The following is a 10,461-nucleotide window of genomic DNA, read 5'->3' on the forward strand; positions in this document are numbered from 1 at the left end:
AACAAATTTCCTACAAGGTGATATTATTATTATTATTATTATTATTATTATTATTATTATTATTATACATTCTTCCCGTCTAGGTCACCTATTCTTTATTTTCTGAAGCAGTGGGTGCAAAAAAGCATCTTTCTTCCTTATACCAGATGATGCCCAATGAAGCAGATCAATACAATGGGATTGTCCGACTTCTTCTGTATTTCCAATGGGTATGGGTTGGGATCTTTGCAACAGCTGACAATAAAGGAGAAATGTTTGTGAAGACATTGGTACCGCTGCTTTCCCTGAATGAAATCTGTGCAGCCATTATTGAAAGAATGCCAAATGCCAGTCATTTCGTCAATGTGTTTGAGATGGTAGAGAAATATCAGGTTATGGCCAGTTCCTTAAGCAAAACAAATATCACTGTATTTGTTGTAAATGCAGACACTTCCACCATGAAGTGTTTGCTGTGGTTGCTGATAGCGGCGGCAATGTCTGATGTGGGGCCAATAAACAAGGTCTGGGTGCTGACTGCCCTTTTCAATTTCTCATCAGAAACATTTCAAAGAAATCTAGATATACAAAACTTCCATGGTGCCTTATCCTTTGCCATTCATTCCAGTGAGGTTAAGGGGTTCCACAGTTTCCTCCTGAACCTAAATCCCCACTCTGAGGCCGATGGCTTTATCAGGTTGTTCTGGCAACAGGCATTCGATTGCCAATTTCTAGATGTGGAGACGGAGGAGGAATCCTGCAGTGGTGAGGAGAAGCTGGAGAGCCTTCCTGGGGCATTTTTTGAAATGCAAATGACCAGCCAAAGCTACAGCATCTACAATGCCGTCTATGCTGTGGCGCATGCTTTGCATGCCATGTTGACATCCAGAACCAAGCAGAGAGAGATGGTGCTTGGGCACTATGTGGGACTTCATGAGCCACAATATTTTCAGGTAATGTCTAACATGGAAAGCAATTCTTTATATATACATTTTTAATGAAAAGCCTATGTGTATGATGACAGTATTGAGAGTGTGCACACACACTTCCACATCCATAGGGGCTGCTGCTTTTTCATTAAGCTCTTTGTATCTGAAATGACTTGCACCTTATATGCATTCATTATTATTGAGTCTCAGTACAAAGTTCTGTTATAATAAGCTGCAAAAATATATTGCTCTTAAAAATTGCATCTCTTCACATACTGAATAATATTTGACAAACATGATCTTCCAGATGCTCTCAATACATGTTGCAGATTTTAATGACATAACCATATACAGTGGTACCTCGGTTTACAAACACAATTGGTTCCGGAAGTCTGTACTTAACCTGAAGCGAACTTTCCCACTGAAAGTAAGGGAAAGTGAATTAATCTGTTCCAGACGGGTCCGCAGGGTACTGAACCTGAAGCGTACTTAACCCGAGGTATGAGTGTAATTGGTTCCGGAAGTCCGTACTTAACCTGAAGCGTACTTAACCTGAAGCGAACTTTCCCATTGAAAGTAATGGAAAGTGGATTAATCCGTTCCAGACGGGTCCATGGAGTACTTAAACTGAAAATACTCAAACCGAGGCATACTTAAACCAAGGCATGACTGTATACAATGTCCAAATCCTTGATAATCCGTTTCTCCAGGGATGCTATTCTCATTTTCTTCAAGCTATAGCAGATGAATATTCTAGCAGCAGTCTGTAACTATTTGCATGGTTCTCTATATTATGTGTGTATACACACACACACACACACAGAGAGAGAGAGAGAGAGAGAGAGAGAGAGAGAGAGAGAGAGAGAGAGAGAGAGAGAGAGAAATGCCATATAACATTATTAAATTATCCTTCAGCAATATGTGCCCTTCTGATAGGTCTTCTTATGTTCTAAGTGGTTGTGGAATTTGCAGCCATTTCTTAGTCTTGCATACCTGCACATATGAAATAACTGGAGGTGTGTGCATATATGTTTGCCTGCATGTAAGCTGCACATGTTTCTTTCTGCAATACTTTTTAAAACTTTGTTGCAATGCTGTTACAAAAAAAGCACTTTAAAAATGTGAAGGTGTTTCTGCTGTCCCATTTCTTCCCCAGAATTCAAGGAAGATAACAGAATGGGATGATGGTAATAGCTAGTATGGATTCAGGAATCTGTCATTACTGGACATTAGGAAAGAAAACCAGGAGTTTCAATAAATAGTTTGATTTTATCGCGGTATGAGAAAACAGAAGCTTTGTGTATTCTCTGTTTTTACCCAATCTACCATTCTCTTTCTTCCTCTGTAGCTTCAACCTTTCCTGAGAAATACCTTGTTTAACAACAGTGCTGGGGACACTGTCTTTTTTAATGAGAAACATGAGCTAGAAGGTGGATTTGATATTATCAACTGGGTGACTTTCCCAAATAAGTCCTTCTTAAGAGTGAAAGTCGGGAAAATGGATCCCCAAGCTCCACTGGGCAGAGATTTCTCCATCAATGAGAAGATCATTACATGGCACCAGAGTTTTAACCAGGTAGGATCCAACTGCATCTTCTAAGGTCCAGAGTTAGATATGTTGATAATTCCTTAAACTATGCTGCGTGAATTCTTGTTTGCTTCATCGAGGCTTCTTATGCTTAGGAATGGGTTGTGAACATGGCACTGTACTGATTCTGGTACCCAGCATTACTACTCTGCAGCTCTATCCTGATTAGCAGACTAAAATTCCAAGACTCCATCATAGAACCAAGAACTAACGGCAGTTGGCTAATGGAAGGCAGTCATCAGCTGACTTTCTTAATGGATATTTCTCTCAGTTGACAGTTAACTATACATTATTATTTATTTATTTATTCATTTAGTTATTAAATATATATCCTGCCCTTTCACACAAAGGGATCTTTTTTCACTGTCTAGAATCACTATTGAGTTTGCGGTTTCCCTGATCAACAAAAATGAATTTATCTCATCTGCATCCCATGTATATATAAAAAACTAAATTCTCTCTCTCTCCCCCTTCCCTATTAGATCTTTAAACACACAGCTACTGTTCAACATATCTGCAACATAGAGTGGTACCTCGACTTATGAAGACGATCTGTCCCGTGGCCGTCTTCGTAAGTCGAGGTTTTCGGTTGTCGAAGCGCTGCTTTGGCGCATGCGCGAAGCGCAATTTTGTGCTTCTGCTCATGCGCCGACCGCACACGTCTCTCTTCGCAGGCGCAGAATGCACGCACCAGGTGCACACGCCAAAAAGACTTCCGGAGGTTGTCGACTTCAGAAGTTGAAACCTTTGGAAGTCAAAGCCTTCGTAAGTCGAGGTATGCTGTACTAACACAACAATGGCAACTACACTCTGAAGTCAACATTAGTCACACAAATCATTTCCACTCTTTATTTTGTACAATTTCTATTTCCCATTACTTCTTCACACGTAAACATCATCCCTATCAGATTTACTAGTCTTAATATGCTTCAGATGTTAACCAGAAAGAACATGATCATTGACATTTATGTCCCACAGCCATGGAATTCAAGCAAATCAGGTCATTCCCACTAATACGGACACACAAACAATTTACCCCAACCAAAACAGCATTGAGAACATATTACAGTCATACCAATCCCTTAGACAAAAACATCTCATTTCAATAGTACACCCTGTTGATCCAAAATCAAAGAACAAATGAGAATACAATAGAACACAGTTTCTATCATCTGTTTTAAAAATAGGTTGTGCCCCTTGCCCTGTGTAATGACCACTGCCACACTGGTTACAGCAGACAAAGGAAGGAGGGGGAGCCGTTTTGTTGCTATGATTGTGCTCCATGTCCAGAAGGGAAGATTACAAACCAGACAGGTAGGAGACAACATACTATTCTATAATTGCTATTGAAAACATGTTCTTAATGCTGCGATAGAATTTGTTATACTGTATCAAGAGTGAAGGAGATAGTATAGGATCCCATATAAATTTATGTGTATGAGAAACAAGTACAGTCATACCTCGGTTTAAGTGCGCTTCGGTTTGAGTACTTTCAGTTTAAGTACTCCGCGGACCCATCTGGAACGGATTAATCCACTTTCCATTACTTTCAATGGGAAAGTTCGCTTCAGGTTAAGAATGGACTTCCAGAACCAATTACACTCATACTTCGGGTTAAGTACGCTTCAGGTTGAGTACTCCACGGACCCGTCTGGAATGGATTAATCCACTTTCCATTACTTTCAATGGGAAAGTTCGCTTCAGGTTAAGTACGCATCAGTTTAAGACTCCGCGGACCGTCTGGAACGGATTAATCCACTTTCCATTACTTTAAATGGGAACGTTCACTTCAGGTTAAGTACGCTTCAGGTTAAGTACAGACTTCCGGATCCAATTGTGTACTTAAACCGAGGTACCACTATATTTCATTGTTAAAAACAGAGGCGCCATATTCTGAGTAACACTGAGGGGCCCCGACAAGATGTCCTGACGTCGTGTGATGTCCTAATGTCACTCCATGCCCAGCTCAGTATTTGGCCTCAACTATAGATTGAGGCCAAAAAAAGAGATTGAGGTGTTCAACAGAACCATGGCTTCCTGGAGTCGGTGCCTATGATTGAAAAGATAATAACAAAGTCCACCACAATCCACCCATTAGCTTCTGGACATACGTGCAGATTATCCCAAGATAATTTCCTGCCAACCACTTTTAAACTGATACCTGGTGGCAGGACCTTGGAAAGCTACTCTTAATCAGAACAGAAACACTGGGCTAGCTCATCTAATTGTCACACTCAATATAAGGTATGTTTATGCATTCAGAAATAGTCTTTCATTCAAGGAAGATATAGTCCTTGCACATTTTTTCATGGTTCATCCGGTCACCATTGCCTGAAACTGAGATATCTCAGTCAAGAAATGTGAGTTGAACTAGGACACCAGCATTTTCACAAATGGAGATCTGCTACTTCATTATATCCAGCTTACTTCCTCATCAGAGGGAGCACCGTGCAGTTCCTTGGTGGTAGGGGTAGGTTGAGTAGATTATACCAACAGGATTAGTCCTTTAGTCCTTCCTTGGTACTAAGTTTTATTTAGGGAAACAGTGGAAATGATTCCACTATTGATGTTAATGTATGTTTCCCTTCAGCTAGTAAGCTGTGAGACATTGCTTTTGATAAGAAATACTTCTCCATCCATATTCCTTGGCAGTACTTACACATGAGCATAGAAATTACTCTCCCTTTAGACCAAAACTGCAATCCTATGCATACGTAATTAGAAATAATCTCCACTGCGAACTCTAGGGCTTATCCTTGAGACAGTGTGTACAATTATAATGTAACTTACTTAATGTAACGGTTGAACATGTAAACACTCAATCTTGGAAAGAAATACAGGTGAAACTCAGAAAATTAGAATATTATCGAAAAGTGCATTTATTTCAGTAAAGCAACTTATTATTTTTAATTTTTCTTTTAATTTTTACAAATGCTTTCTTTTGGAAACTTCACAATAATAAAACAAATAGTTACAATAATACAAAAATAAACATCACTATTACATTTCATTAATTACATTCCATTTATACTTGACCCGCCTAATGACAAATAATTACAAATACAACAAATAAAGGCTTGACATATCTTGCTTTGCATGTCATGCATCTATCTCATATATTGATTTCACCTTTTAAATTGCATTACTGAAAAAAATGCACTTTTCGATGATATTCTAATTTTCTGAGTTTCACCTGTATCTTTCCTATACTGTACTGTACAATAATCCTGTGTGATCTATACTGTGTACTATAGGAAAATATATGGAGTAAAAAAGTGTATTGAAAAAATTGAAGCACCATGATCATGCCCAGTAAATAACTTTATTTTAGCCAGACCCAGAGTTCTACATATCTCGAATAATGAGCTACTCTTATTTATACCCCCGATTCAAGATATGAATGACTGCTTCCACTGCCAAGAAGATCAATATCCTAACGAGGAACGAAATCAATGCTTTCCAAAAGATGAAAACTTTCTTTCTTATGAAGAACCTTTAGGCATCAGCTTGGCTCTTTTGGCTCTGGCTCTTTCTGGAACTACAGCTTCGGTGTTAGGAATCTTCATCAAGTATCAGGACACACCCATAGTCAAAGCGAACAACCGGAATCTCACCTACACCCTACTCATCTCCCTCTTGCTCTGCTTCCTCTCCTCCTTGCTATTCATTGGGCGCCCCCAGTTACTAACCTGCCATTTATGACAGCCTGCTTTTGGTATCATCTTCTCCTTAGCTGTTTGTTCTGTCTTGGCAAAAACTCTCACTGTGGTTCTGGCTTTCATGGCCACCAAGCCAGGATCCCATATGAGGAAGTGGGTTGGGAAAAGGTTTTCTACCTTTCTTATTCTTGGCTGCTCAATTATCCAGGCAAGTATTTGTATGCTTTGGCTGGGTACTGACCCTCCTTTCCCAGATCTGGACATGCACTCTCTGCCTGAAGAAGTCATAGTGGAATGCAATGAAGGTTCAGCCAACATGTTCTACTATGTTCTTGGTTACATGGGGTTGCTGGCTCTTGTCAGCTTCATTGTGGCTTTCTTTGCTCGGAAGCTGCCAGACACTTTTAACGAAGCCAAATTTATCACTTTCAGCATGTTGGTGTTTTGCAGTGTGTGGCTTTCTTTTGTTCCAACCTACTTAAGCACCAAAGGGAAGTACATGGTGGCTGTGGAGATCTTCTCCATCTTGGCCTCTAGTGCTGGGATTCTGGTTTGTATCTTCTCCCCGAAATGTTATATCATTGTCCTCAGGCCTGAACTCAACAAAAAAGAGCAGCTGAAAATGAAACATTAGTAAAAACAGCTGCAAGTCTGGTGAATGTTTCTCATGCCTATTGTGTGTTCCAGTTTGTTCTAATTGGAATGGTGTGGCCACCATCCAAAATGTAAGAATGCCATTTATAAACAAAGTAGAAACAACAATCAGTACACTTCCACAATAAATAATGCTAGATAAATAAATATTTAAATACTTCCACATCCTTTCTTAGAAATTTTCATGTGGTATTCTTTATCATGCACCTCCATCAACAAGTTGCCAGGATCACAGCATCCACAGCTGGCCAAGAAGAAATACCAACATGCCAAGGAAGAAAGGAAGGAAGGAAGGACTCATCGTTCTACCCGGACACTGAGGTCCAGTGCCGAGGGCCTTCTGGCGGTTCCCTCACTGTGAGAAGCAATGCTACAGGGAACCAGGCAGAGGGCCTTCTCGGTAGTGGCACCCGCCCTGTGAAACACCCTCCCATCAGAGGTCAGAGACATAAGCAACTACCTGACATTTAGAAAATACCTAAAGGCAGCCCTGTTTAGAGAAGTTTTTAGTCTGTGATATTTGATGTATTTTAATGTTTGTTGGAAGCCGCCCAGAGTGGCAGGAGAAGCCCAGCCAGATGGGCGGGGTATAAATAATATATTATTATTATTATTATTATTATTATTATTATTATTATTATTATTATTATTGAAACCAGGAAGCCAGCCCTTCTCTGACTCTCTCTCCTGTCAGCATCTCCATTTAATAAGGGTGAACTTCTACAGGAAATGTGGCAAAGCCCCCCCCCCAAAAAAAAATCAAATCCTAAAATAACATGAATAAAAAGGCAGGGGAAAATCATCACAGTTTCTCCATGGGATAAGGAAAAAACATGAAAGACTGATCAGGGCCTGAGAATCTTCCTTTCATGCAGAAAGTCACAGGTTCAATATGTCTCATGATATAAAACAGACTCATTTTAAGGGTCCAGACTTGCAACATCTTTTCATTGCAAATTTATGAAACCACTAATATTACAAACAAAGCTCTCATGCTAGTCTTTGTATGTTGTGCATGTAAAGACAGAGATATGGAAAATGGTGCATATGCTATATCAGGGGAAAGAATTGAACTTGTTGCTTGTGTGGCGACTGTAGCACCTTTAATGAAATGCACCCAATGCTTCATTCAATGAGAAGCTTTGGCTACAAAGAAGATGCCAGACTCATTTTTCAAAAGGTACTTCATGAAGTTGTCAAGATTCTTAATTTTAACAAAATTATGTGAAGAAATGAGAACTCAATATATGCAGTTATTTTTTGCATACAGAAATGTGTTGGCTGTCAAGTGGAAATTTTGTGAAGCCAATTCTTTGAGTTGAGTGATGAATTATGACTTTTTCCGACAGATTCAAAATTTCCAAGTGGTCATTTGAAAATTTTTGCAGGCCCCTGATGGGATCCCCCAGTTGGCTTAACCCTAAAAGGCCCAGGGCAAGTGTGCCTGTCTGCCCTGCTTTCTGCATGGGCTTGCTTGATTCCCCCCCCCCCTTGATTGATATTATCTAACCACAAGAACAAAGTTGTGTAAAAATGTTCTAACATATGTAACTCCAGACTGCCATGTAAGGCCAAGTACAAAATCCACAAAAACCATGAAATATATGAAATATATTATAACAAAAATATAACCGAAAATAACATGTTAACAAAGATCACTTAAATGGCTATAGCCTATGGCATGCATCCCCGAACTGTGGCCCTCCAGATGTTTTGGCCTACAACTCCCATGATCCCTACCTAAGAGGACCAGTGGTCGGGGAAGATGGGAATTGGAGTCCAAAACATCTGGAGGGCCACAGTTTGGGGATGCCTGGCCTATGGAAACATTCCAAGTATCCAACTCTTAAAGTGCAAAAGTTCACTTTAAAATCCTGCATAGTGTTAGGTGATTGTACAATGAACGCTCATGGATATGATGTTTAAAGCAAAATTCTTCAGTTGCTTTAAACATCATATCCATGTGCGTTCATTGTACAATCACCTAACACTATACAGGATTTTAAAGTGAACTTTTGCACTTTAAGAGTTGACTATACTTGGAATATATGCCATAGGCTATAGCCATTTAAGTGATCTTTGTTAACTCATGTTATTTTAGGTTACAGTCGTACCTCGGTTTAAGTATGCCTTGGTTTGAGTATTTTCAGTTTAAGTACTCCGTGGACCTGTCTGGAACAGATTAAATCACTTCCCATTACTTCAATGGGAAAGTTCGCTTCAGGTTAAGTACAGACTTCCGGAACCAATTGTGTTTGTAAACCGAGGTACCACTGTATATTTTTGTTATATTTCATAGTTTTCATAGTTTTTCATGGTTTGTGTGCATTTTGTATTTGGTTATTATTTCCATGATTGTCTGTTTATTATTATACATGTAAGGCCAAGTAGCTGCCAGATAAGCTAATCTCAAGTAGCAAATCTGTTTTAGCAACTTGTCAAAAGCTTCTTGCATCTTTTGTTTAGGGAAGCTTTTAATGTTTGATGGACTACTTTATTTCAATATTTTGTTGGAAGCTGCCCAGAGTAGTTGGGGAAACCCAGCCAGATGGGTGCGGTATAAATAATAAATTATGTTGTTGTTGTTGTTGTTGTTGTAATTTCCTAGTCAATTTGAAGAGAGGAAGTGACTTACATGTTTGCTGCATACTAACTCTGCATACTAACTATTCTATAGATATTGGCACAGATATATCTCCACGTAGGCCCATATCAGAAATAAAGAGCATGTGCTTGAAAAGATTATCTCATCATCTGATTGCCACAACATATTATATCTCAATTTTTTATCCAAGGGGCTCAAGGTTGTGTGCATGGTTTTCTTCTTTGCCATTAATCCCTACAACAATCCTGTGAGTTAGCGTAGACTGAGAGGCAGTGACTAGCCCAAGGTCACCCAGTGAGCTTCATGGTCTAGTTGGGATTCAAGCCCTGGTCTCTTAGGTCCAATCTGATATTCTAACCACTATGCCACACTGGTTCTCAGTGGATTTAGATTTGTACTTCATAAGAATGGACAATTTTGGATCTTGAGCTGAAACCATAATGTTATGATCTGATCACATACTGTACAATATTGTCAGGGCTGGAGTCAGATGCAGGTAAGCAGGAAGAAGCAGAGCCAGTTGTCAGTGAAGTTAACTTTTTATTCAAGGAAACAACTCAGCAACACTGCCCAGCAGGTCTTGCCCCTATGAAGCAGTTGCCAGGACAGATGGTGCCGTCTTCCGCGCTTTCTAAGTTGTCTCCTTGCCTGGCTGTTTCCCACACATCAAACTGTGTCTGCATACATCTCTGATCTCCTCATTACTCTGTGCATTCTTGAAAAGCAGGGGGAAGGGAGCTTGTCACAGCAAGAGGGGGAGACTCGCTGGATTCTTCAGCAGTCACTAGAGCCCACCCCTTCATTTTAGATTAATTTCTATATACCACCCACCTTCAAAGTAGCTGAGTTTGGGTTGCATCACTTTCCCATGCTCCTTCCATCTTCACTATAATTTCATTATCCCAGCAACCTGAAAAGTCTATTCCAGATTTGTCCAGTCCAGCTTTCCATGCTAACTGATACGATTGCACTGGCTCTCACATTAAAACACAGACTAATTGAAACAGTTACAAAGTAGCTACCGTGTTTCTCATATTATAAGACATGTCT

At 39.7% G+C, this 10,461-nt stretch overlaps 1 pseudogene; it reads left to right on the forward strand.

Moving 5' to 3' along the window:
- Positions 1-3,761: 3,761 nt before the first annotated feature.
- LOC118078236 (vomeronasal type-2 receptor 26-like) lies at positions 3,762-6,786 on the forward strand (annotated as a pseudogene).
- Positions 6,787-10,461: the final 3,675 nt, after the last annotated feature.

Source organism: Zootoca vivipara, chromosome 12, assembly GCF_965207765.1.
Source record: "Zootoca vivipara chromosome 12, rZooViv2.hap1.1, whole genome shotgun sequence".
NCBI classification, from domain to species: Eukaryota; Metazoa; Chordata; class Lepidosauria; order Squamata; family Lacertidae; genus Zootoca; species Zootoca vivipara.